Below are 27,023 nucleotides of genomic sequence, written 5' to 3' on the forward strand. Positions count from 1 at the left end.
CAAAGCACAGCTCAACAACAGGAACAGCAAGATTCCCCATGAGGGAGGCGGGAAGACAGATCTTTATAGGGGCTGAGGGAACGGGATGAGAAGGAACAAAGCCGGTGTCTGCAGGAGTTGGTGCCTGCAGGAGGGCGTAGCCTGTTAACCTCTTGTGTGCTGATGCACCCTGCACCACAGGGGCTGGCTGGCTTTCTCTGACCTCTCCTCATCACCTGCAAGGGGTGGGGTGCTCCTGACCTGCTCCACATGTGCCGTGTCCTGGGCTGCCATGCACAGTGCAAACTTTACAGTAGCAAACTGCCCCCCCCAGTGCAAACTTCACAGTATATATTAAAGGGACACTGCTGCAGTTGCAAAGCCAGAAGCTGGGAAATGTCAGCGTGAAAGCTTCTGAGCTACTTGCATTTGGGTACTTGCTTTCTCTTTGCACACACTGGATGATACTGTCTCTAGACACCATCACACTGCCTTTTCCCACAGTTCTGCATGCATTAGGCACACACAGCTCATTTAGTGAGCCCTGAAGCAGTTTATTCTCCCATAACGCTGTTCAGGCTGTAGCTGCAGGCTTTGTTTTACTGCACAGCCTCACTGGATTTGACATGCACATCCCAAGCCCTGCACAAAGGCAGAGTGACCATTTCCCTCGTCATTTTTGCATTGTTGTGATGATGTGCAAGCAACTTCTCTTCCCTGGGCCTCCTTTGAGGTGGGAACAGCATGTTCCTCCTTTTACATGGGGAAACCCGGTAGCATAAGGGAAAAGCAACCCAGAAGTGCCACACCTTGCTTTTCAGCCTACCTGTGCTCCCTGATCCTGTGTCCCCACCCTCACTGGCTTTGGGTACTGCTTGTCCCCCACCAGCCCTCACTGCTCATCTGCTCCTGCACACAGGATGCTGACAGCAGCTCCATCCCCACATCCTGAGAGCCCAGGGATTTGTGGCAGCTTCCTTTGCCACGGGAGAGCACAGAATAAGGGGAACTGCAGCTAGCAAGTGAAAAATCATCATCACCATTCCCAGTCATTCCCAGCCTTCAGCTGCGTGTTCTCCCTACTGTGTAGCACTGCATAGAACTTTTCATAGAAACATTTATCATCAAGGCAAGATCTTGCCTCAGAGTGGAGAGGGTCACTGCAGGGATTTTTCCTATACATGGGAATTTGGTACTTATTCTTCCCTCTCTATCTATATAACTTTACCTACTCTAAATTTCACCTTCTATTATCCTGCCAGCTCACTCAGGGCTGCAAGATCCTTCTGTAACTTGCTGCAGGCAACTCTCATCCTCACTGCTTCAAATGACTCAGTCCCAACAGCAAAGCTACTTGAGAATGAAGCCTAAGACGAAAACCACAGGGAAACCAAAGCAGAATAAGGGATAAACTGGGCTGCCCAACACCCAGGTCTTATTTGAGGTCATCCCGTGCCTCTCAAGGACAGCTGATACCTAAGACACATTTCTAAATTATCAGCAAGCCAAAAGGGAGAGGTTCTTTTCCTCGCAAATGCTTTTCTTGCTGAACTTGCCCTTTTTAAAATTATCCATAAACAGGCTTGGATTTTCACAAATGTGTTGGTTAGCTGGAATTATCTGATGCATTGTTTACGCCAACATATTTCAGGCTGTGAATTGCTGACTACAGACTATTCGTGCCTGTTGCTGCCAGTATCTGCTGTTTGTAATTTACTATTTGTGCTGGGTGAGTGGCTGTCTAAATCACGGGGTTTCAGGGTTGCTCTTTCATTAGATGCTTCCTCAGTGCCTGCTGAACCTGATCCAAAGCCCACTGAATTCACTAGAAAGGTCCCACAGACCCTGAGTGGCTATGGACCAGCTCAAGATGGCTGTGGAATACTTTCCTGTTCATGAGAAACACACTGTCACAACACCATCAGTGAGCAAAAACCCAGTTTTACAACCATCCCACTCTTGCTAGCAAAGAGGGAGCACAAACAGAGTCAAAGGAGATTGAAGCTGCTGTCAGACCAATATTCATAGATGCTCTTTGCAGCTTATATTTGCGCTTTGTCCACAGTCTATGTGAGCCAGATGCACAAGCATTTGCAGCTCTTAGCAATGCTGATCAATAGAGCAGTGAAAGGGTTTCTGATGCATTTGTGTCAGGTGCTTCATAGCAGGAATTGTAGCGAGTCAGAAGAGCTCGCAGAAGAGCTCCGGTGATAAACAGAGGCTGGGAAAATATCATCTCATTCTTTGGGCTATTCATCAGCGGGGAAAAAAAAATAACCCTGAAATAGACAACAAAAGCATTACACTTTTAAATAGTACAAACCCAGTGTTGTAGCAAATGTTAACACAAGAGCTGATTTAAAATGGAATCACTGTCAATCGTGAACCTTTTTTTTTTTTCCTGCAGTGGTTTTGCAAATACTGCTGAAACCAGAAAATGCATTTCCTACTGGGATTCGGGAGGAGACAAACTTACAGGGGTGTGAGCACATTTGAGCAGAGAGAGGGCTCACATTAGCAGGACATATGGGGATTCCTGGTCTCAAGGCAACAGCAGAGTCAAAAGCACTGCAGACAGCTGAAATTGCCTAATTAATAGGATTTAATGCAACTCTCTATTTCCACTGGGAATGATTTAAAGCCATCGGTAAAACTGCCTCATTTGGGAAGCGTGAATCTATCAGCTATTAGGCTGCCTATTAAAGACATGGAAACCTGTAATAGCTGAGCAGGTTTTTGCTGAAGAATAGTGTATTCAGAGCCTGGTGATTAAGCAATGCCCTCTCTGACTTTTAGTTTATTTGGTTCAATATCCGTGGGAAGGAGAAGCCCTGAATAGCACTGGTAATGGATGACAGTATCAGGTCTGAATTTACCCTTGTTACAAGGAGCTGGGCTTTTTTTAATCTGGATTTCACTCAGAACTGCCCAAAAAACTTGCCTGCCAATTCAGGTAAAGGAAAGCTATTCAGCTCCTGAGAGCAGCAGTCCTGCTTTCTCGTAACACGAGCCCTCGGGAAATAATTTCACTTCCTGCGACCAGCTAAGAAGTAATGGCTCTGATTCAACCACTAGAGCACAGCTGAGATGCTCAGCAAGTTACATGTGTTTTCATCAGCTGTAAAGAAAAAAAATATTGGAAAATGACTGTTTTGTTTCCTCAGATTAAGTGAATGCTCCAGCAGTCCTCTGCTACAGCACTGGGTTTAGAGCTATTCAGCAATTGACACAGGAAATAATTTAGAAATCATTGGTTTCAAGCAGAGCAACTCTTAATTTAAGAAATCCAGCTGAAAACCAGTTTGGATTAAGGCAAGGTGAACTGCTGCAGCACACTGGAAGAAGAAACAAAAATTTAGCTGAGGATCACCGACAAGAAAAAGAGCTAATTTAATTTCTTTTTTCCCAACTGTGTTAGTCTTATTAAAATTGATCACTTCAGAATATTGTGTTCAACTTTCAGTAAAATAAACTGTTTTCAGGTTAACCTGTCGAACTTCAATGGCACAGACAGACTGACACAGAAAGACATTTGAGCAACCTGGTCTAGTGGAAGTTGTCCCTGACAGTGGCAGGAGGGTTGGAAGGAGATGATATTTAAAGTCCCTTCCAACCCAAACCATTCAATGATTCTATGACATGAAATATTTCTGTGATCCTATGACATGAAATTTCAGTTCCCCAGAACAGCTGGCAGCCCTGCAATGCGAGGTTCAATATTTATTGCGTGTCAGTGATTTGGTCAAAATCATTAATTTTTCAGAAGAGGAGAGAGGGAAATAGTCTTTAATTAGACGATGCCATTTTTACAGCCTGGAGCTGTGCTGAGAAGAGAAAAGCTCTTTGGTTGCAACTGGAGGAATCAAGGTTTCAGCGACCTTTTCAGACAAAAGCAGAATAGCGGGAGCAAGCTGCTTCCAGCAAATTCCTGTCTTTTAAACAGTTGGCTCTGACTTTTGCTTTGGATATTAAGCCTCAGGAGCCATCACCAGCTACCCCAGGGCAGCAGGGCTGCCAGCTCCCAGAAGCAGGGTCTCCCCAGGTCTCTCCTCTGTCCATACACATCACAGCCTCCTGGCAGCAAGGTCTGCCTTGACCTATTTGGACAGTCCCTGACCTGTGTTAATTCATGTTAGAGATAGTAAAAAGCATAAAAAAGGGGAGCACTGTTGTTTGCCTGACCCTAAATGATGCTAGAGGGTCTCTCATGCTGCGTGTCACCTCCAGTACCTCAGCCCTTTAGATGTCATCCAGAGATCTTAGACAACAAAGAAGCCAAAGCTGAGTGACGAGAATTTTCCAGCACAGCAACTTTGCTCTGATCCAAGACTCCCAGAACTCAGGGATATGCAGTAACTAACTTTCAGCACTGAGATTGAAACCTGACTCTTAAAAATATGTCCTATATTCTCTTAAAGGCTCAAGGAGGTGGTGGGGCATTTTGGCAAGCTTTTTATTTTCTAATTGCCTAGACAGGCTGATTTCACAGCAAGGCTGTGGAAGCCATCAGGGCATCCCATTGCACCTGACAGCGATGCAGGGGAGTCCCACTGCCCAGACCTTGCCACCACCTAAACATCTGTATCTGGAGACCAAACCACAGCTGGGAGCCCTCTCTGATGACCAGCAGAGATATGTTTCTCAGCCCCACACCAGCAGTTTTACATTCCAACCTCTCCTTCATTTTTGTCATTCACCCATGACCATCATGTAAATGCATCTTCCTGCTTTCTTCCAAATACACAACAAAAGTAGCTATTAGACAGTCCTGCCTTTTTTGTACCAAATTTATAATTTTGTCATCAGCCACTAGTTAAAATCCTATGCTCTTTGTGAAAAGCTTATCTCTTTTTATTCCTAACTTAGTCTTAGGAAAGACTTTTTTTTGTTCTTTTGACCCTGTTACATGATGTCTCATTGTTTCTTTTTACTGTCCTACCTCAGCCACCTTCCTCTTCAAAACTTATATTATATTGCCTTACTGTGTTCTCATCTCTGTCCATATACATCTTTATACAGATGTTCAGTGTTTTATCACTTTTACACATCTCTTCACGGTATGCAGGGGGACCAGCAGTCCCAAGCCTGTCTCCAAATTCAAAGCACACTCTGTTTTCTTGGAACCAGACCAAGCTGTTTTTTCCTCTCTGCTTGATTTCAAGTCCAACTCAAACCTCATGAATGCTCCACGGATTTCCAAGTGTCTTTTGTTAGTACCTTCCTGGCAGCAGTAAGGGCATCTTGCACAAGGGGCAGAGGCATCTCTCAGCCCCAGCCCAAATCACACAATACTTCAAAACAGGCTGGTTACCCCCATTGATAACCACTCGGGAGCCACGCTCTCAATTCTGCAAAGACCCTTCTTCATGATTTTCCTAACCCAAAACACTTCAATATCCATGCCAAACTCAATAGTACTTGAGCACTTGTACATTAACTAAAGTAGAGCTGGAAACCCAAACAGTTGAGAACTTCCCTGCCAAGCAGAGGCATCACTGTGCTGTGTATAACACCACTAGATCAGCTCCCAGTGTCCCTTGGATTAGCCTTTCTCAATGTCCAGAGCCAGCTGTCAGCCCTGAGCTACCCCACCTCCAGATGCTCAAGGTTTAGACGCAGAGAGCAGCAAGCTGCCTGCAGGAGAACTGCACCAGGCAGTTCCAGGCATCCCTGGAAGCAGTGCCAGCTATTCCCAGCTGCCAGGAGATGGTGCTCTTTTGTTTTAGCTCAGGATTTCCAAACCCACTTTACAGGATAGCAACTTCTTTTCCTCCAGAATTCTCATAATCCTGACTGCAGAAAAGGTATAAGTCCACAAATCTCACACTGGCAAACGTGAATGGCAAACGTGAATGGCCATACCCCGAGAGTCGTTTTGGGATTCATTTGCACAATAGATGCTGTGAGAAAAACGGATGTATCAGAAGGATACATGCTCCTATTCTATTATTACTTCCCCCTGGTTCTCTGCATGGGTCCTGGATGTGTTGGGGAAACTCAGAGCAGCAGGAAGGCTGCGTCCCGCTGTCTCTGAGCAGCTGACAGTCTGAGCTTAGCTCCTGGGGACAGGAGTGAGTCAGTGCATCAGCTGTGCAAGTTATTCAGCCTTCCCTTCGAGATACTGCAGCAACCAGAGGAAATATTGCCATGCAGAAAGGCAGGTTCTGTCTCCTGCACAGGTAGGAGGGCAAAAGGACAGGGTGGAAAGAAACAGACTTAATAGTATTGACAACCTGATTACTCCATTGACTTCATTGGAGTGGCTTCTGATTTATCCCCCCCTGCGATGGAAGCAAGTCTTAAACTCAAACAAGTTAATTATAAGTTTTGATGCATATAAAACCCCTCCCCCAGGTAATTTTGCAGAGGATATGAGTTACTACAGCCTCCAGCCCCAGCTGGAGTTCTATCACTTTTCCACAGCTTTAGCTGTCTATTGTAAACAGGCATTGCAGCTTCCAGTTCCAGGAATTTCATCCTCCATGGGCTAAATGTATGGGGGAATGGGGATCAACTGAGATCCCAGCCCCAAAAAAGCTTGCCTGCTGGGGATGAGCATCCTTTATCAACTCCCCACCTCCTCGTAAGCACAGAGGCTGGAGCAGGGGACAAATTCCTTTCAGGATCCAGTTCCTGGAGGCCCTAACACTTTTGGGAGTTTCAGTTTGCCTGGTTGAGACAGGTTTTCCTGGTTGACACCCCATCAGCAGGTGGCAGGTCACCATCATATTACATCAAAGCTCGGTTCTTCCCTGTGGCTTCCCAGGGTTTGTCCTGTTGCACCAGCCAGCTCTGGTTTTTTCCAGCAACTGGGCAGGCATGGATCAGGTCCTGGCTCTGCTGAAGAGTGCTACGGCCCTGTCTGTGGGAGAGATGTGCAGGATACACTGTTGAGCTTTTAATAAGATTAAGACAGATCCACTCTGGGGAGCACAGGACACATTGTGCTGCCGGCACTGCCATCCTGGCATCTTCTCTTTTGTCAGGGATTCTGCACCACATCATCTGTTGTCTCCCTGTCAGTGCCTCTCCAAAAAGATACCAGGGTCCACCTTTTTGCTGTTGCTGAGTAGCCCCTGTGGGTGTCATGGTGCACCCAGACCAGACCAAGTCAAACAGAGGAGCAGGGCTTGGTTTGGTGATGCTGAATATCCTCAGCTCCCACAGACATCCAACAGAGCTCATGGCATCTGGCAGGGGATGCTCAGCAGGTGCCCCAAAGCCAACCAGCCAGTGTGCAAAGTGAACCCATAGTAAATGATTCGACACTTCCCACCCCCACATGCCCTCCAGGCTTCCTGCTTCAATAAATGGTCTCCGAGAGCTCCAATTTGCTCTGGCAGTGAAACCCTGGTATAAGGGCCGTGACAGCCCTCCACAGTACCCTGGACAGCATGAAAAATCTGGAACATTTTAAAAGGAGCCTTGAGGGGAGCACAAGAACAGTTTGAAAGATGCACAAAGTTGCAAGTGCTCCTGCTAGATGTGTGACATTATCAAAAGAAAGGAGACAAATATCGTTTAGTGAGCTTTAACAAAAACCTGGTTCAGGAAAAAAAAGGTTTCTACTCTGGTGATAGTAAAATGACTAGTCAGTAGGGTTCAGTGACACTAAGATACTACCTAAAACATCAGCAAATGCAATTTCCTAAGGATAATTAAAGCCCACTTATAAGATTAATTCATTCTTATTTCACCGTAGGGACATTTTCCCTGGAATGATAAAACTCCAAGTCCCAAAAAACTCCTCCAAGCACTAAGTGAATTAGCATCTAAATCATGCTTTTCAATGACTTGAAATGGGGCCCAGCTCCCCTTAGAGCACTAGACACCAATCTCCCAAAATCTATATGTGTTTGACCAAGTCTCATTCATCTTTAAGTTCTAAAACACCTAAATCCCCTTTCCAGCATGATTCAGGAACTTCAGCTGGTCACTGTTTTTAACCCCAGACTGCTCCAAAGCAGTCTGAACTCAGACCAGGTTGTCCTCCAATCTCAGCTGCAGAAGCACCCTCTCTCCTGGCCAGGCTCCATCCCAGAGCCCTGCCACAGGCACCTTTGGCCCATCCAGCCCCACCTTTGCTAGGTCCCAGTCACTTATAAATTCAGCTTCTCACAATTGCTGTAGGTCAATCTCCAGCCATGTGGCTGCAGATTCCAAATCGGCCTGGAAAAGGGAGAAATGCCAATGCCAGCTGCTTTTGATGCTGTGATAAACCCAGGACAGAAATCATTGCCCTACAGCTTCAGGCTCTTTCACAGGGAGGTAAAATCCAGTGTTGGAGAAAGACTTTTGCCGAAATACAAGTATTTTAGTAAGAATCTGATACAATCTGGAGGGACTGCTGAGTTTTCTCTAGGTTACTTATACCTGACCACAACATCTCATGGAAATCCAGCTATTAAAAGCTGAGGAAAAAGGCAGAAAGGGTTGTCTTGCACTTGATCTTGGCTCCCCATCCCCCAGGGTTGAAGCCACTCCAGCGACATGAATCTTCCAGGGAGACAGAGCAACAATTGCAATGAAGTTCAGCTGAAATCACTGAGGGCTCTCGAGAGGAAAATTAATTTGGTGACAATGCATAACACCTACAGTAATGTGTCAGGCACAGTAATTCAGGGAGAAAACCAGCTGTCAGGCACTGCAGGCTGGGGTAAATCAGGAGTGACTCCACCAAAGGCACAAGAGTTACACCAGCATAAAACTGTCGCCAGGGAAGGAAATACGAGGCCCCGGGAGCCAACAAATACAGTCTGAGGGCAAGGCATTGCTGGCCAGAAATCAGGATCAAATCTAATGCCCAAGGGACAGCAGGGATATCTAGGTCAGAGGGCACACGTTGGAGCGAGGCTGATGCAGGCACAGACAGAGCTCAAAAAATCACCATCTAACCAACTCTCTTTTCACCCAAGGTTTCCCCTGCTCCAGAAAGACCAGAGGAACAGGTATGCTGGCTCCTGGTGTCTACTGGCAGCAACAGAAACATCAGAAGACCCAGTATGGCATCAAGTAGGATCTGGAATACATAACATCAGAAAAGGCATAATGGAAAAAAAAGAAAAATGGGGAGGTTCTGCTGAGGTGGGTGAGGAAGCAAACTCTGATCCAAGCACTAATGTGGTTTCCTTGCAGGTTAAGTGATTTCTCTCTATTTCTAGAAGGTGGTGGCACCAAGGATGCATAAGAAAGTCAATCAAAGAGTTTTCAAAAGTATGTTAAACTTAAACCTCTCAAAGTAGTGCAGAATGTGGGGCAGAGCCACTGCAGTCATAAATCAGCATCAACCTGCTGTCTCCATCTTCTGCTTAAGGAGGATTGGGCCATATGTGCTATAACTAATGCTATAAATGTCCTTGCCTTCAAGGTATCTCCTTTCTTTACCTGACACTATCTCTCTTCTCCTATAAAATATGAGTTTACTCTAAGCCAGACAGAAAAAATTCTCCCCAGACATCTAATTTCCCTGAAGGACATTTTTTGAGATTTATCCCACCCCTCACTCTAGCTTAGTGAAGAACCAATACAACTACAAACCCTTCCATTTCCTGACTGTGAATACATGACACCAAAACTATTCATCCACCCAGGAAAGCAGCCAGAAATTTTTAAGTCTGTGCTCCAAGTGGAGGCATAATTAAGATATTAAAGATGTTTTGACATAGGTTAGTTTGACTGTCACCCTCCCTGAAAGCAAAGGAGATGCTCCTGCTCCTTTCTTACTTGGCAGCACTCCATTTCTTTTCATTTGCAAAGCTTGAAGGCTTCCAAGGGTGCTGTGGGACCTGAGCTTGGGCCTGGTCAACAGGCTGGCTTGTCCTTGAGCACCTTTCACAGACACCTTGAATGTCACTCACAGGCTCTTCACTCCTGGATAACCTGAGGATACTGCAGGCTCACCCACTGTTTCCTGGGATAAGGAAACCTAGGATATGGGTATCTTTGGCTCTGGCCCTCTCTTGCAGCCAGCAGGGCAGGGATAGGGGCATTGCTTTGCTCTAGGGCAGGCAGCTGCTGATCACTGCTTCTCTGGAAGAGCGGAGGAAAGCCACAGCAAAGTCCCGCCACTGCTGTTTGCAGGCTGACCCAGCTCCCTGCAGTCAGAGTTGGTGGCTAAATCACAGTGTTCTGCAGGTTTAAAGACAGCAGAGGCTGCACTCCTGAAAGCTTCTGAGGTTGTGGCGGAGCAACCTTGAGCCAAACCACCTATTTGCTGGAACTACTGTGTGCAATTAAAGCAGGAGGGGGGCAGCAGCTTGACAGCAGTGCCAGGACCAACCTCTCCGTCAGGAGCCTCTCTCCGCATTCGGCAGCACAGTCTGGTGTTGGAAAAGCTGGGAATAATTACACAGATCGTGACGCCTCGTGCAGCTTTCCCTGAGTCTCTGCTGCAGGAGAAGGGTCAGGTGCTGGCAACTGTGGAAGCTGCAGGGAAAGGCAGGAGCAGAGATTTCTCCCCTTGTTCTTCCCCATCAGTGTGCCGACAGTGCTGCTGAAGTACCTGTGAAGAGGTTATTGCACACAACTGCCTCACCCACATCTGCTGGAAGATTTCCAGGAAAAGCTGCGATGAAAACTTAGATTTTCAGTCACAGGGAGGTCTGTTTTCCGCCAAAGAATGTCCCTTCCCCCAGAGAAACACCCAAGACTCCAAACCTGCTGCCACCCTGACCTGAGAAGAGGCAGAAAGCACTGAAATAGTTTCCTGTTCAGCCAAGGGAGGTTTCAGATCCTAAACAACTGAAGGTTTTTAAGAGCAGTTACAGAAGTAAATCTCAAATGTTATCAGTAAAGGTGCTCCTGCTTGAGGAGACAGGATAAATACATGACCTCCACAGCAACTCTCCTGCTTCAGATTTTAGCAGGAGCTACTTTTGGGAGACAGCTATGGTCAGATTTGCAGCTGTGATGACTAAAAAAAACCCTTCCATCCCAGCAGATACAGCAGGTATTGCACTTAAGCTGAGAAGAGAACAGCTTATAGAACAAGTTCTGGACAGGACATCTCTGCAGATATTGCTGATTCACCCACACGTTTGTGCCACAATCATAAAAATGTCCAAAGGGAATACAAAAATATGGCAAGCAGTTTTTCTGCGGTGCTTTCAAAGAGAGAGAAGAGGACATCCAGAAAACTTGAGGGCAAGTGAAGCAATGTGTCTTCTGGGAAAAGCTCATTTTTAGAGTTTACCACTGTGAGCCAGAGGGTATTCAGAAGCTCACTGCTACTAGGTAAGATTAAGCATTAGAATCAGAGAATGTTTTGGGTGGTAAGGGAGCTCAACGATCATCTACTTCCAGCACCCTGTCATGGGTAGGGACAACTTCCACTGTTCCAAGTCCCATCCAGCCTGGCCTGGAACACTCCCAGGGATGGGACAACCACAGCTTCTCTGGGCAACCTGTGCCAGGGCCTCACCACCTCGACAGTAAAGAATTTTTCCCTAGTATCTAATCTAACCCTGCTCTCTGTCAGTTTGAAGCCATTCCCTCTTGTCCTGTCACTCCATTCCCTTGTAAATAGTCCCTCTCCAGCTCTCCTGTAGCCCCCTTAGGTACTGAAAAGCTGCAATTAGGTCACCCCGAACAATCACCAGGCTGAACAATCCCAACCTTCTCAGCCTGTCTCCATAGCAGAGGTGCTCCAGCCCTCTGAGCAGCTTTGAGGTCCTGGACTTGCTCCAACAGGTCCATGTCCTTCCTGTGCTGAATGCAGCACTCCAAGTGGGGTCTCACAAAAGTGGAGTAGAGGGGCAGAATCCCTTCTTTTGGCCTGCTGCCCACACTGCTTCTGATGCAGCCCAGTTGGCTTTCTGGGCTGCCAGTGCACATGGCCAGGTCATGTCCAGCCTCTCTGTCTTGTGCTTAAAAAAAAAATTTAATTAAAACTAATAGCCTTCATGGCTATAATCTTGGCATTAGGAAGCAAAGGAAAAATAGTGAGTGTGGGAAACTTCACTTTCTCTTGTAATTTTGGCATTCAGTTCTCTCTGGTAACCAACTCATAACATACATGCAGTACATCAGTCAAATGGATAAAGTGATAACAAGAGAATTAAGACACTAAGATGTCATGAAGTCTTCACATGCAGTATTAGGTATTGGCTAATCGTTCATTGCATTAAAACTCTCAGCCAGGGTAGTGTAAATGCATGAGTGGATAAGTCTTTCCTCAGGAATGCAGAATATTCCCTTTGGCAGAGGCTCAGAGTGCAAGTGTATGTGCAGTGCTGCAGACTGGGCATGACTGAACACCCATCAGGACACTAAAGGAGGCAAGAAGCATCCTACAAACAGAAATAAAATAAGTAAGAGCTTATGAACTAACCCTGCAATAGAAAACAAAGATGGTTCCACACAGGGATGGACAGGGCAGGGAGAAGAAACTCCTGCTATTTATCTGTTCCTTGTCCTCTGGCACAGGAAAACCAGGAGCCAGGTATTTGTGTGGTTTATTTCTCTCAGTTAAGAAAAGCATAGAAAAATGCAGAGAAGCTACAGAAGATGCTGATGGCACAAGTACTAGAGGACAGGACACCTGGGACCAGCCTGGAGGAGGGAACAACAGAGATAAATTTATATTGTATGGAAGGGGGAAGGGAAGAGGAGAACAGGATCACAGTCTATAAATACTCTCAAGGTACTGGTAAAAGAAAAAGGAAGGAATTAGTCACAGTCTTAGAGGATGGGAGAAAAAATGGCTTGAATTAAGATATAAAATTAGGCTGCATGTCAAGGTGTATTTTTTGATGGAAAAGGGCAGAGGAGTGGAACAGGGAGCACAGGGGTGCCCATATACCATCTGCCTGTTACATCTGGATGGGCCTTAGCAGGGAATGAACTCCAGTTCTGCCCTTTGAGGTGGTTCCAGATGCCTTTTTCTGGCACCACTGCAGACAGCCCCATTTTGCTTCTTGTAAATTAGCACTACAGATGAAAACTGGTCAAATAAGAGACTCTTCAGTCTGGCAAGAGAGAAAATTAAGGGGAAGTAATTCTGCTTGGAACTGAGCTGTAACAGATTTTTTTTAACGATTTTTTTTTTTTACGTGAAACAAAAACAAACCAATAAAAATCATTCTAGGTCAAATCAATTTAATTTGACCTGAAGCTAAATGTCAGATCTGGTTTACAGCAAACTCTTAATGTAAAAGGGAAATGCTGTGCATCAGAGTCCCTCATGGCAGCATGTGCAACATGGTGCATAAGGAGGGTGTCCTTAATTTTCCCTACCCCACCTCAGCTGCACCCAACAGGCTGCAGCTCCCTTCAGAGCCAGAGAAGCACCTTTTATCTTCTACCCTAACTTCTCCCCAAGACCAATCAGGCCAGCATAGAACCCACATGACCAAAGCCCTAAATGATGCTCAGACCCATCTTAGCTCCCAGTGTTTTGGATTTAAGCCCATGAAATTATTCACCACATTGTATAGTTGCTATGGTAACATCCTATTGAGTATTAATATAAATCACTGTCCCAAAATCCCATCTATTGGAAGGAGTTGTGCAGGAGATATAAAAGCCATCTTTACCTGCACAGATTTCCATTCCCCTTGCTCCCAATAGCAGGTGATCCTAGCAGTGTCCTGTCTTTCCTCAGCATTATCAGTTGTGGGGCTGAGCTGTGGAGGGCAAAAAGCAGAGAGAACCCCACTTCCAATAGGCCCAGCTTGTCCAAAGCAGCTCCTGTTTAAAGCTACCTCTTCACAGCAACTTGCTTATGCATTTTCCAGAAGCGAATGAACAAAATACTCTTTAATTTAAAAGCAGGCAATGGGCATTTTTATTAGCCCAAGCAAACAAGGAAAAACTGACCCCCTTTCCCCCTCCTTTGTTCACAAGAATTTAGAGTATGACCCTGCAGACATTAAATTTTTCAGTGAACCTTTCTGAACACTTCCTTTTCACTAAAAAGAACAATCAACCTTTTTTCTTAATGTTGAATGCTAGAACAGTGCACATTCCTTAGCAAACATGAAATTAAGTCTGTACAGGGTTGAGGATGGACAGAAATTGAGGAAGGACCATGCTGTACTCTGCTCCAAAACACAAGCCACTACATTCTTCCACTAATTTTTTCAAGAGGAAAACTGGTTTTCAGTAGTTAAATACAACTAATTATCAGGCAATGGCTTTCCACAATAAATTAGGAATTTCAAGAAGTTTAAAATATCATGTCTTCTTATCCAAATGCCACATGGCTCAGGTGCTGCTTTTCTTACTGCCCAGCAGATGCTCACATCGGCCACAGGGCTGTAACACAAAACCAGCTTCCGAGATCCACACAGCTCCCTGACTGACCTGAAATATCCCGAAGACAATAATCAACATTGGGGTTGGGACTAGATGTTCTTCAGCGTCCCTTTCCAACCCAAACCATGACTTTTCTCCCTTAAAAACTGGAAATGGGAGATATGAGGGAAGTTGAGGATGGGAGACTGCATGAAGAGTATTTCCAGCAGGCTATTTATACCATCACTGGCTCGAATCCACTTACCCTGGAGCCATTTAACACTGTTTTGTAGTGTGAAAGGGTATTTATGTGGATAAACATTCAGGTCTGTCACTGTAAGGTACTCACAACATATGGGACGACTCTTCAGCTCTAAAGTTTTCATCCAGTTAAATACATCAGATACAGGCTTAAGGATTTTATGCCAGCTTTTGACCAAGTTGACAAGTGTAAACAGCACATCCAGGATGCAATGAAACGCCTCCCTTGGCTGCCATTCCTGCTCCCAAGCCAAAGGCTGTGCTGGCAACCCAGGCCAGGCCTCTGTCTTTGGGGATCACGAGTCCCTATCTCCTGCCCAGACCTGCCTCAGGGTGTCTCCAGGTGGGTCTCACCCAAGCTGCAGACCTAGGTCAGCCTAGTCTTCAAGGGGGAAAGCAGAAATGGCTTTTCCATTCTAATCACGTTTCATCCCCCCGCCCAGTTTACCCATCTTTCATCTCCATCTTTCAACTAGTTCTCAAGTCAGATTTTAACTTCACATGTAGTTTTTTCCCACCTCTGTACCAAGTGGATAAACTGCACTAGAAATCTTTTTCACTTGCCTACCCCAGAGGCTACCCAGACAAAGCAACCCCAACAGATTTTGGGTGTGATGATGAGAAGGCAACAGCTGAGAAATGAAGAGAAAAAGATGCAGAGACGAAAGTAAGAGCAGGGAGCACTGGCTAAGAACAGGAAGAGGTGTCGGGAGACAGGACAAAGATGAGGTGTGGAGGAGCAGGATGGAAAGCAGAGGGGGAGAAGGACAGTGATGTGGAGTGAGAGAAATAGGCAGAGCAGAGTGAGAGTTAAATGAAAGAAGAGTGATACAGAAGAATTAAAGCAAAGCCATGGAAACAAAGGACAAGAGAGGTAGAGAAGAAAGGAGAGACTGGAGTATGAAATGGGTGAGAAGAGAACAGAAGAAATTTTAGAAGCTCTAGGACACACATACCTGTCCATATGTACACTCTGAAGGTTACTACATTTGATCTACACTTCCCTCATTCATATTTATCCACCATACATTTCTAGGACACTATTTTTAACCATGTACAAAAACACACTAGGAGCTTTTCTCACTTTCATTTTGGAGGAAGGGCCAGGCACTTCCCAGGCACAAGGCAAATCTCTTTTTAGAATAAATTCAGAGAGACTATCAGAGCAAACCCAACGCCTATGAATAAATAAGTCTGTTCCTGCGGAGGAGGCTGTGGCAAGGAGCTATTCTCAGATGAGCACACAGCCCCAAAGAGGAGGATGTTTGGGAGTGAATGAGGAGGTGGTGGCCTCCCTGCATGGAATTTTACCTGCCTCCTCAGGCATTTTACCTGTCTTCCTGCAGGAAAGGAGCTTTTCCAGTCTGGAGCAGCAAAGAGCATGAGGTACAACATGTACATGAAGGCACAGTGAACACGTGTAGGTCCTGCTGCCTGGACCAAAGCAGCCACGCCAGTCTGCTGGATAACAGCCTAAGACAGGTTCAGCAGCACCAGACTGATGCTAATTTTCCTCCACATCAGGTGTAGAGACCTTGGCTGGAGCAGGCACACTGCTGGAGGCAGCAGGGAGGCAGGATGCTTTGCTCTGTGCTGCTGTGCTACCCTCCTCATCAGCAGGTCTGGGATATTGCTGGCTAACATGGCTTTCAGTGGGAAACACTAGGCAGGGAGAGGATTAGCTTAAGGCAGAACTGTGCTGATTTAAGACTGAACCTTCCCCCAGTGTCATCTATGTGCTTGAATCAGTCAAATGAGCTGTTATGTCTGTTCCTGCACAGCTGCTCTGCCCCTCACTATAAGCATCAGCTGAGGACGATTTAACCAGTTACAGGAACAAGAACCCAGAAGTTTGTATAAAGCACTGATTCCTTCTTGGGTAGGACAATAAGGAAGGCAAGGACTGAGTCTGAGGAAACATCAGCTCCAGTTTGTTCCCCTTAGGGCTGCTAAAGTCTGACATAACTTAGCCTTGCCTCAAGGCTGATCTAACTCCAGTTGTAGTCACTCTCGTGACTCCACATGAAGTAGTGGAGATGCACAAAGCCATTTCTACCCACCTTTTCCCCCAGACCCCCTTCCCCAGCCACATGCCATTGGACCATAGAGTGCATTCAGCCTGCTTTGGAAAACATCTGTCCCCCTCCCTGGGCGGTGGCTGGGGACAGCCATGAGCCAAGACACGGGAGCTAAACAAGGTTTGACAGGATTCATGCAACAGTCTTCCAACTATCCTTTTTCTACGTTCCTTCTTTTTGGCTGTTCTATTTTATTGATTATCTAAATTGTGCAGCCTTGTTCACCTGGAAGTGTATGAAGGACACTGGTGAATTTTATAAGATGACATCACTTTCATGAGAAGTAAAACCAAAACTTTTGTCCATCTGCAATCCAACTTTACTCAACTGCCTCTTACTGCAGCTAGGCTGACAGAGATGCATCCTCCTGAGAGTCCAGATGCTAAAAATATCAGTAATGTGCATCAGAGTGTGAGTGCCTGAATAGTTTATACTCATTAAATTGATGTGTGATCTGAAGGTACAGATTCTTGCTCAAAAGCACTGGTAGGTTTCCCAATTCTGGTCCATTCCTGAAGTCCCTGGGATTGGAGCCCCAGAGGGCCAGACTGCAGCAGAGATGGCTCTAATGAGATTGCAGGCTGGGCTGTGTCCCGTGGCCAGAGGAGGATACCAGAGATGCAGGGAGAAGGCAGGAGGGTGAAGCTGGGTGGAAATGCAGCAGCAGCAGCAGTGCTGAACTTCCAGACAGGGCTGTGGCTTAGCAGCAGAGGCTGAGAAGATGCAGAAGTGCAGTTTGATGGTTGGAAGCACATTTTCTTAATGAATTCTACTGCTCAGGCACATGCAAAAAGTGGAGAATGCACAACTGTCCAGATGGGAATCAGTCTCTCCCGTGGTACTCCTCTGCCATACAAAGCCATGCAGAGCAGGGGCAATGCAGGAACAAAAACCTTAAGAAGATCTGAGATGTGGCAGAGGTTGCAGAGTTTCAAACACAGCTTCCCAAAGAAGGAGATGGATATAGAATCATAGAATAGAATATCTCAGATCTGAGGCTTGTTGCCAGCCTTAGAAATGGCTGAAAGTCCCTTCTGCTCATCAGCACTTCAGCCCTCAAAAATAAACCTATTTCCTATCAGTAATTGGCAGGAGATGGCAAGATAGCTTTTCTAATGGGCTAATGGAAGTGGGGCAAATGCCTCCCAGATGTGAAAGGGCTGACATACCCCAAGGTGATACACTCTAAGCTAAGCTCCTGCGTTCTCCAGCCCCACCACGACTGGCATCTCCATGACCTTCTTCTCAACTGCACTTTTTGGGGTCTACAGATGAGACAAGGCCATCTTATTTGTCTCCGGTTACAACACCTTTAAACCAAGGAGTCAGACTTTTGGAGGCTGCTGCTTTCCAACTCATTTTAAGGACACTTCATGGGCAATGGAACCAGTTTTCAGCAAAGTTTGAAGATATAAGTGGGCAACATTGGGACCACTAGGTAGAGCCATCCCCTTCCCCAGTGACAAACAGTGTCACAGGGCCCTTTTCAGGACATCAACCTCTGTCTTAAAAAGCAATTTGACTTTTGGTTCCTTACACTGATTAGAAAATTTTTCCACAACATGGACTTCTATGATATTTAGGAGTCTCCTAAATTTCCAGACTAAATTTATTCATCACCAAGCTACATCCATTACTTATTTTGTCAGCATCAGCTCTTGCCCCTTGAAAATATTTATAGGAAGCAATCATTCCCTTGGAGCTCTCATTTTGCTAGACTGAAGAAATTACTGTCACTATTCTCCCAAGGAAAGCTCTCCACCCTTGGACACTAAATCTCATGAAGAGTCTAGGATGCCTGGTACCACACTCTGGGATGTTTCTTCTATTTTTTATCCTAAATGTTTCTTTAGTGCTATGTACTTTAAGCCACTCTTTAATGATGTTTCTACACACAGAAATGCATTTTAGTGCAGTGTAGACAGCTCACACTATTATCTCAGTTGGCTGGAGTAGCACAAAAATCCACTGATAGCAGTGAGTTAGATTCTGAAGCATTGTTCTTCCTGATTCAACCATCATAATTTCTGCTCTGGTATCATGAGAGGAAGAAAAGTACTGATAAGAGTCAGAAATGATGCTGAAATTGGAAGCATAAAGCACTGCCAGGGTCAAGAAAACAGTTTATCAGAGTTTCCACGGCGAGCGTGGCCACACAGTAAATACCATGTCAAAGAATCAAACCCTTCAAAACACATCCATATGTACATGTGTGTATGTGTGCACCCACACCTACATGCACATCCCTTTCTCTCTGAAATAGAGGGATTAACTTCCAATCTCTAAAATAGCTGGAATCGCATTTGAGGATGACCACCACACTCAGTGCCTTTGTCCAGTCTCTGCCTCACCATACTTGAAACGGAAAGCCCTGTGTTAAGTCAGCATGCTCACACTGAATTTTAGCCAGAGCATCCTGGACCATCTGTTGGAGATTAAGACCACAATGGAACAGAGCATTAATAAATGATCAGCAATTCCTACCCTCCTCCCCTTTGAAACACTGGGGAGGAAAAAAAAAATATTCCCAACACCCAAATGCACTTTTCAGCAATAAATAATGATTTGGTTGAGCATTAAGCACACAAGAAAAAAGTTTAATGCAGAACCTGAGCACCATCCTGTCTCATGGGGCTATTGTTTCAGCATGAAGAATTATATATAGCTGAGTCTTTTTATTAGATTAATTCAATTCTTCAGCTGCTTAGACTGCTGCTGTATATCCTTTCTAAATTAAGTTTGGTTTTCTATACCTGCAGCTATGGCTATCCTGCGTATTTTCCCCGTGTATTCCACTGTGAAAATCATGATTAAGTTCATTTGTCATAAAACAAACATGATGCCATGAATGATAAATAAGCCCAGAGTACTGCAGAGACTGGCTGTGCAGCTCGGCTTCCCTGGTGCCGAGGGGGTGGGGAGGGTTTCTGTGTCGCTCATGTCTGAGATTAGAAAGCTTCCTAATGAAGAAATCTGCCTAACAAATGATGTCATTTCTGACAAAGCCACAAGCCTAATTTGCAGGGAAAGGCCCAGCGACCCCAGCATCACCTCCCCAGGCATGCGGAGGAGGAGTTGCCTTTGCTGGCTCTCAGGCCAGGAGGACACAGCACGGAGGCAGCAGCAGGGGCTGCCTGCCTGGCCCCTGCCCCTCAAACCCACATGCATGAGCTGCATGCACCCACACACCACCCCAGGGTTTAAGGGGGGACATTCACCCCAAGAGGACACTGCCTTCTGTCACCATCACTGCATGCCGGGGGATCCAGGGACCCCATCCATTCCCCCACCTCTGCTCCCTTCTATCTCACTTCCAGAGGACAAAGGGGATCAGTGTAACATTCACAGCCATGTTTTGTTAAATACACCTCAGGATAAACTGTCATATTAAGGAGTATTTCACCAGCACCCATGACAAGAGCCCCAGTCCATATCCAGCTCCAAACCAACTGCAGCTGGCTGGGGTCTCCCACCTCCAGCATGGTACCATAACCAGCAAACTGTGGGATACAAACCTCAGGAAGTGCTAAAGCAGCCTGATCCACCTCCAGGAGAGTCACCTCAGCAGCCTGATGAGATCCAAGTCACAGGCAGTTAGAAACCAGCCCCCTCACCTCTGCTGAGCACCATAAGCTCCCTCTCCCAGTTCCCTCACCTTCTGTGTGCTGCCTATTTTATAACCATCCCTGGATTTCAGCACTTCATGGAATTGAAGCCCATTTTCCCCCATCATGATTATTTAACTGGGGACAGGTTACATGCTCAGATCCCAGAAGCCTTCAGTGTTTTGTGGCATCCCATGTCTGTAAGATGAGGTGGATATGTGCTGCAGTTCTCAGCCTGTGCTGCCCTGGCTCTGCTCTTTCTTCCAACCTTTGTGCTGGAGTTTCCATCCCTGTAGACTTGATCTGCACCAACTTGCTTACTTTTGCAGAGCCCACAAGTTTTTACTCAGACCTCTTAATTACATGTTTAACACAAAACACAGAAATAGCCAGAATACAAGCTCATGGTTTGCTAAGCCATAGCAAATAGAAAAAGCTGTGACTCACAAGCTATAACAAGGTCTTTGCTGCCTATAAATCAATCCTACTCTGGCTCTTCCTTCTCCAGTTCCAAGCCCACCCAGAGAATTTTCTTGCTCTTAGGTTATCTCAGCCCTCTGGCTAGTTCTTCACCTAGCAGTCCTCAATAAAAACATTTTTTTGCCATTTTCACTGCCCTCTTGCTGCAGAGATCCCCAGGCTGATTGGCGTCTTTTTCGCTAACCTCGCGCTCCAAGGCATCCATGGGTCCTTGTGTTCAAGATCACCTCAGGAGATGACAAGTTCTAAACAAAAAACAAATCTACAGAAGCAGCCGTTCAAATACTGGCCTGCTCAATGCAGGAGCTTCAGACCAGCTAAACACAGCAACACAGCCCCTGGGATGTGAACCCATGAGAGCTGCCTCCAGAGCAGAGACAGCTCTTCTTTCTTCACAAGGTAATGGACAAGACTGAGATAGGAATCACCTGCAAAAATTCAGAGCAAATTTGTGGCCTCCCTCTGTGGGTTGTCAGAACACTCACTCTGTTCAGCTGTAAGTTAATCCTGCTTGATTTACCTTATTTACAAGTACCACCACCATGTTTGCTTTATTCCCCAGTCCTTTCTGTCTTCTGTATTCCAGAGTGGGTTCAAATTCAGCTTTCCCTATTCCCAAAAATCTCTTTGGCCAATTATCTTCCCGGCTCCATTTGAAAATCTTCAGTCAGTTGCTGTTCAGTAACTTCCCATTAGTGCAGTATTTTCTCCTCCATCCATAATGAAGGCAAGATGCAAATATATTCTGCTTCCCTCTCCAAGAGCAACATCTCCTCTTTTAGAGCCCATCAGACATGTATTTTTTTGCCTTTCTGATTCGCTGATCGACAAGGTGTCCTCTCTTTCCTTAATTGCCCTAATTACATGCTGTCTGCTGTGCTGTGAGAAGCTGTAAATAAAAAGCTACTCACAGTATCATCTCAATCTATACTGTCCTCCAAAGCAGCCCATTAGTCTCCATAGCCTCTGCTTGCAGTGCAGACAGATTGGAGGTACATTTCATGCAGAGCTACCTAAACAGTAGCTCTCTAACACAGAAAAGCAAATGCTATAGGTTTGTGTGTTTCTGTAGGGGCTCAGCAAAATATTTAGCTGACCACAGACCATTCCTCATGTACCTAAACTGCTCTCCACATCCAACTGACTGATTGCAGCAAACTGAGTCCAGGTCTGATACGAACTGCATTTTCACCTATAGTGTTTTTTAGGAATGATATCCCAGTTTTGCTGCTATTCACATACTTTAGACTTAAATGAAAGTTCAACAAAGCCAGTTTGAATTGTTTCAACTTAAATAAAGTTTTCAGTCAGGTCACCTCCATCCCCTATAGGAACAAACCAGGGGAGGAATTAACAAGTTTCTACAGAACTTATCCTAGAACTGGTATAAAGACACATTCTAGCTACAAACCCCTTTGGGATTATCCAAACAGCACACAGGCAGACAGGAAGACTGTGCCAAGTGCTGGGAATTTTCCCATAGACATTATTAAACAAGGAGAGGCATTACTTCTTGTGAGCAAAGGCTCACTGCTTTTTAAATTCTGTCTCGGGAAGACCCGCAGTGAATCGATGCTGCATCTCTAACTGCAGAGTGGAAGCTCCCCAGTCAGCCAGTAATGGGGTTTGTCAGAACAATTAAATTAGAAAATGCATTTTTAGGTGTCACCAAGTGACTGACAACACGAGCAAGACAGACAGTTAGAAAAAAAAATCCAACAACCTGCTGCTCAGTGAAGGAGACACAAACAGCAAAGCTCTCCATCAGGATGCACACAAACAACTCAGGCACCACACAGTACAGAGAGTGGAAATTCACAACTCTACAAGGCAGTGCTGCAGGTCTGTATCCCCTTTTTCCTAAGCCATGGAGCACTGCAGGCATGGCAGAGCAGGGACAGTCTCCAACCAGCAAGTCTCCAGTGCAGCAGCCACTGGGCAGATCATCTTTGCTGGAGAGAATGACCCCATCCAGGGCCAGCCCAGGAGAGTGCTTCCTCTTCCCGTTTTACAGGTGAGAAATCATGAGACTGAAAATTAAAATGACCTGCCCAAAGCCACACTGAGGTGTCAAGGAAGTGAATGGATGTCTCAAGTCACGGCTCCTCCTAAAAAATGTGTGTCTACCATGTGTCCCTTCACCGGTGTGCACTCAGCAGGTGACTCCTTACAGCCACAGCAAACACTGCTGTGTTTGCACAGCACCATAGTTAGAACAGACCCAAGGTCTTCAAAAAAGAAGGTTTTAAAATCTAAAAATTGCTTCTAGGGCATTACTTTTGCATTTAGACAAAGCAGCAGCAATGGAGAGGCGTTTACTGAGCTTGGTCAAAGTGTGATCATAATAGTTTCCCCCTCCAAAGGAAAGCTCCATCATCATAGCTTAAAAGTGGAGATAAATGGGTTCATGCAGACATTCAAGGCAACAAGCTCCTCACTGTAGCACAGACTTTGTAACCCACTAACCTGACATGTGATGGCAGAATAATATCTAGCTCTTAGAGAGTCCTTTTCATCAGTAGATCTAAGAAAACTTTCTAAATGCTGGTTGTGTCAGTGTTTGTAACTGCCTGGGGAATAGGGAGAGTGCAGCGAGAGGGATTTCTGAAGATAGCTTTGGAGCAGCAGGTTTGATCGGTACCGTCATACAATGGGAAAAATCGACCCAAAGGCTGCTAAAATTCAACATTCAACAGAGCCATTATGCAAACTTCAAGGGGCTTTGAAGCAGAACACCAGGGATTACCGTAACTTTTACTACAATTGCTTTTACAACAATAAAGCCACATGATGATAATACGCTTTGCCTCATACACCCTCATATATCCAAGAGCTTAAAATGAACTCTCATTGTCTGCTCCCAAAGGCACATCCGCAGCGCTTCTATGTGTCACATGTCCAGCTGTAAGAGATGATAAGGATCCTGCAGCAGACTAAAGAGACTTTAAAAGACCAATTTAAAAAAATGCCTTTTCTAAGCTTCAGGGCTTCTCAGTGTTTTGCACAACACGTTCGAGCTTTAGAACAATGCCATCTGTCATGATGTCGTATTTCTTGAACTGACACCAAGAAGGATGGGATAGCTGAAAGCCCCATCAGTCCAACTCAGATGTCACTCCTCAATATCTGTACAACAACAGACCTCTTGGATGAATCATGATGCCCATGAAGCGCTTTGAGGTTTTGGTTGTTTGTTTTGCTTTTTAAAGCTAGTCTTGCTACAGTATCACACATTTGTGTAAAATACACTCCTCCCAGAGAAGAATGAGTACACTCTTCAGATGCAGCAGGTCCTCTGTCTACATTTTCCTTCTAATTGCATTTGCAGACCAAGGACAAAGAACTTCATTTCAGGATTCCATAAGCAACCAGGCTGTAAGAAGGAAAACAGTTTTAGAGCAGAGGAATAGATATTAGGAAAAAAATTCTTGACCGTGAGGGTGGTGAGGCCCTGGCACAGGTTGCCCAGAGAAATTGTGGATGCCCCATCCTTGGGAGTGTTGCAGGCTGTGCTGGACAGGGCTTGGAGCAACCTGGTTTAGTGGAAGGTATCCCTGCCCATGGTAGGGGGGTCTGGAACTGGATGGTCTTTAATGTCCCTTCCAATGCAAGCCATTCTATCAATATTCACCTACTGCTGAAATTGCTGCTCTTTTGCAAGAAAGAGTTGAACCAAAAGTGCCTTTAAATTAGCAAGTGCCACTTGTCCACAAAGCTGACAGGGGTGACAGAACTATGTCCAGTTAGCAAGAATTCAACTAGCAGCAACTCTGGTGGGAAGTGTCACCCTGCACGGAAAGGCTGGTGAATTACCAGGATGCATTTCCTTGATGATTAAAAAAAACCCAACAAAACAACTCACAACTATATGTTGTGTTGCTCATCACTTTAGCTAAACCATAGCATACAAAGGTTCAATTTTTATGCCAATCAAGAAACAACAATGTCCAATATGGGAGAATCTAACACAAAAAAAAAAACCCACATAGAAACCAGTCAGTCAGACCATGCACTTGGAAGCATGAGGCACAGGCTCCACTGCCTGCTCCAAAAATCACTTTATACATCTTTAATAGCTTATAAATAAACCAGCATATGAGCAGGGACTGAAATTGGGTCCTTTGCCTTGGAGGTGTGCCTGAAGCACTAGTACTCTTCATCTCCAATTTGGCTGCATGCAGGCTCCTGCACTTACCCTTATGTGGTGCAGGTTGTACCCAGACCTCCCAAAAATGAGGCACTGATGTCCTAGGCAAGGGCAGATTCCCATCCCATCCCTTTTCTTCAAACCAAATCAGCTGCTTCATCAACTATTTGGGGTGTGCAACCTGTGTGCCAATGGCCTGGGTGCCAAAGTTGGACTTGCAGCTTTTTAGATGGCAAGTTCAGTACCTCCACTGTTGTGCAAATGCAGTTGGAGATGCAGGTGACCCCCAAAGGAAGAGGTGTTTGAAGAAAGCATGGGTGGGACCAACAGCTCTGTTCTGAAATGTCTTTACTCCCCATCACGTTTATGAATATCTCACTTGTCCAGCTTTAAGGACAGGGCAATGTTTTAAGTGCTTTTACTAGCCTGGTGCCAAGAATAAATTAATGATGTATATTAATAATATACCACATTCTTAATGAAGCTAAGGCCATTTTCTGATGCATAAAACACCAAGCTAAAAAATGACTAATTTTAAAATCAATACAAAATTCACTCCCCAGGACTGCTGCATAAACTGTAACTTTTATGCTATGTCTCAAATATCAGATGAAAGTGGATGGAAAACTGACTGAGAGAGTTCTCCTCCCCTTCAGTCTCAGGGTGAGCTGCAGGTTTACAAGTAGTTTTGGGCCTCCCTAAAGAAGAAAAACAGGAGAATCACTGAACACAGTGAAAGACCATTCAGAGCACCAAGTGTTACCCAGTAATAATACATGAACACTGGATAAACACAGAGATGTTACTTTAACTTGCAACCTGCAGCACAGGACAACACCAATAAAAAAATTTGGCTTTCTCCCCTCCAAATCATCCTATGTGGTCCAAATCCACTCATAACACTCCTCTCTAGCCTCTATCCTCTTAATTCACCAGGACAAGCTCACTAAAACTAGTATGATCCTTCCCCACTGTGTCCAGTGCACTGGCTTAAATCCAGGAAAACAGGTTTTTCCTGTCTGCCAGTGCAGGCAGAGGAACAGCTGGGGCTACCAGGGCTACCAAATACTCAGGTGAACTAGGAGCAAGGGAAAAGGGGGCCATTTTTGACCTTCAGGCCTTGCACTGGAGCAGCAATCGCACGCTGCAGTTTCCCACAGTCAGCTCTGACCCACCAACCGTGAAGCTCTGTGAAGCAAAGAGGTGTTTAACAAAAAACAAGCACTGCAGAGAAAACCACCCGTGAAAGAAACGTGAACAAACCCACCCCCGTGAACAAAACATGAAGCAGCTTTTGCCAGGTTTACCAAGTATCTGCTCGCCTTTATGTACCCTTGTCCCTCTTTTCACCCTCTTTTCATCCTCTTTTTAGTGCTATAGCACTAAAAAAAATAAAAACAATTCAGAAACACCACTGAGTGCTTGCCCTGGGATTCCTCTTGTCCCATCTCTGGCCATAGAGTTTTTGTTGGGGTTTTTGGTTTATGTTCTTTTGGATTTTTTTAAAGCCTTTTCTCATAGGCATGAACACGGGATGCAAAATATTAAGAAAGGCATTTTCAAAGCTTTTGAAAGAAAAGAGTAAGCATTCCTGCTCTCAAATCTTTTTTGCTTCCACCCAGCAGAAATTCATCCTCATGGTTTTCTGACAAACAATGTTTCTGTCTGGCTGTTTTAATTTTGAAGAAAATGCCTGTAACCCTTAGCTATTTTAATCTGGACAGAACACTGACATTAATAGATTTCCATCAGTAAAGGACTGTATCCTCCAAGCACTTTGTCAGTAAGAGCAGGACTGATTTGCTCTGTGTGAGTTCTTAACACACAGCAACCTTTACTGAGCACATACATGAACATGGGTGTGCAACACCACCATTAAACAACTTGCTTTGGTTACATTAATCAGGAGGATTTGAGCAGTTCCAGCACTAATTATGAGCCCCACATAGACCCTTACAGCATGATAAAGGTCTGTACTGCAGGTAACCATCATCTACTGCAGAGAACCGGGGGCTCACTCCTGTCTCCCCTTCACACAGGAAACTATGCAGATACACTTTGGGCTGAAACAACATTTTCTACCCACAAACATAAGCATCCAGCAACATGCAGACAGAGAGGCAGATTCATCAAGTGTACATGAACCACCTAAATGGGTAAATCCCAGTTCTGCACTAAGCAAATGGCGTTTTTCTTATCATTAAGTTAATGTAATCTCTACTGACCTCCCTGAACACAAAT

General features: G+C 45.3%; 1 protein-coding gene across 1 annotated transcript in view; it reads right to left on the reverse strand.

Annotated features, from left to right (window-relative positions):
• The window catches only part of RTN1 (reticulon 1), a 120,833-nt gene that overhangs the window by 54,287 nt on the left and 39,523 nt on the right, over positions 1–27,023 (reverse strand). The gene's annotated exons all lie outside the window — the stretch shown is intronic.

Source organism: Pipra filicauda, unplaced genomic scaffold, assembly GCF_003945595.2.
Source record: "Pipra filicauda isolate LSUMZ 115617 unplaced genomic scaffold, ASM394559v2 scaffold304_size882533_pilon, whole genome shotgun sequence".
NCBI lineage: Eukaryota > Metazoa > Chordata > Aves > Passeriformes > Pipridae > Pipra > Pipra filicauda.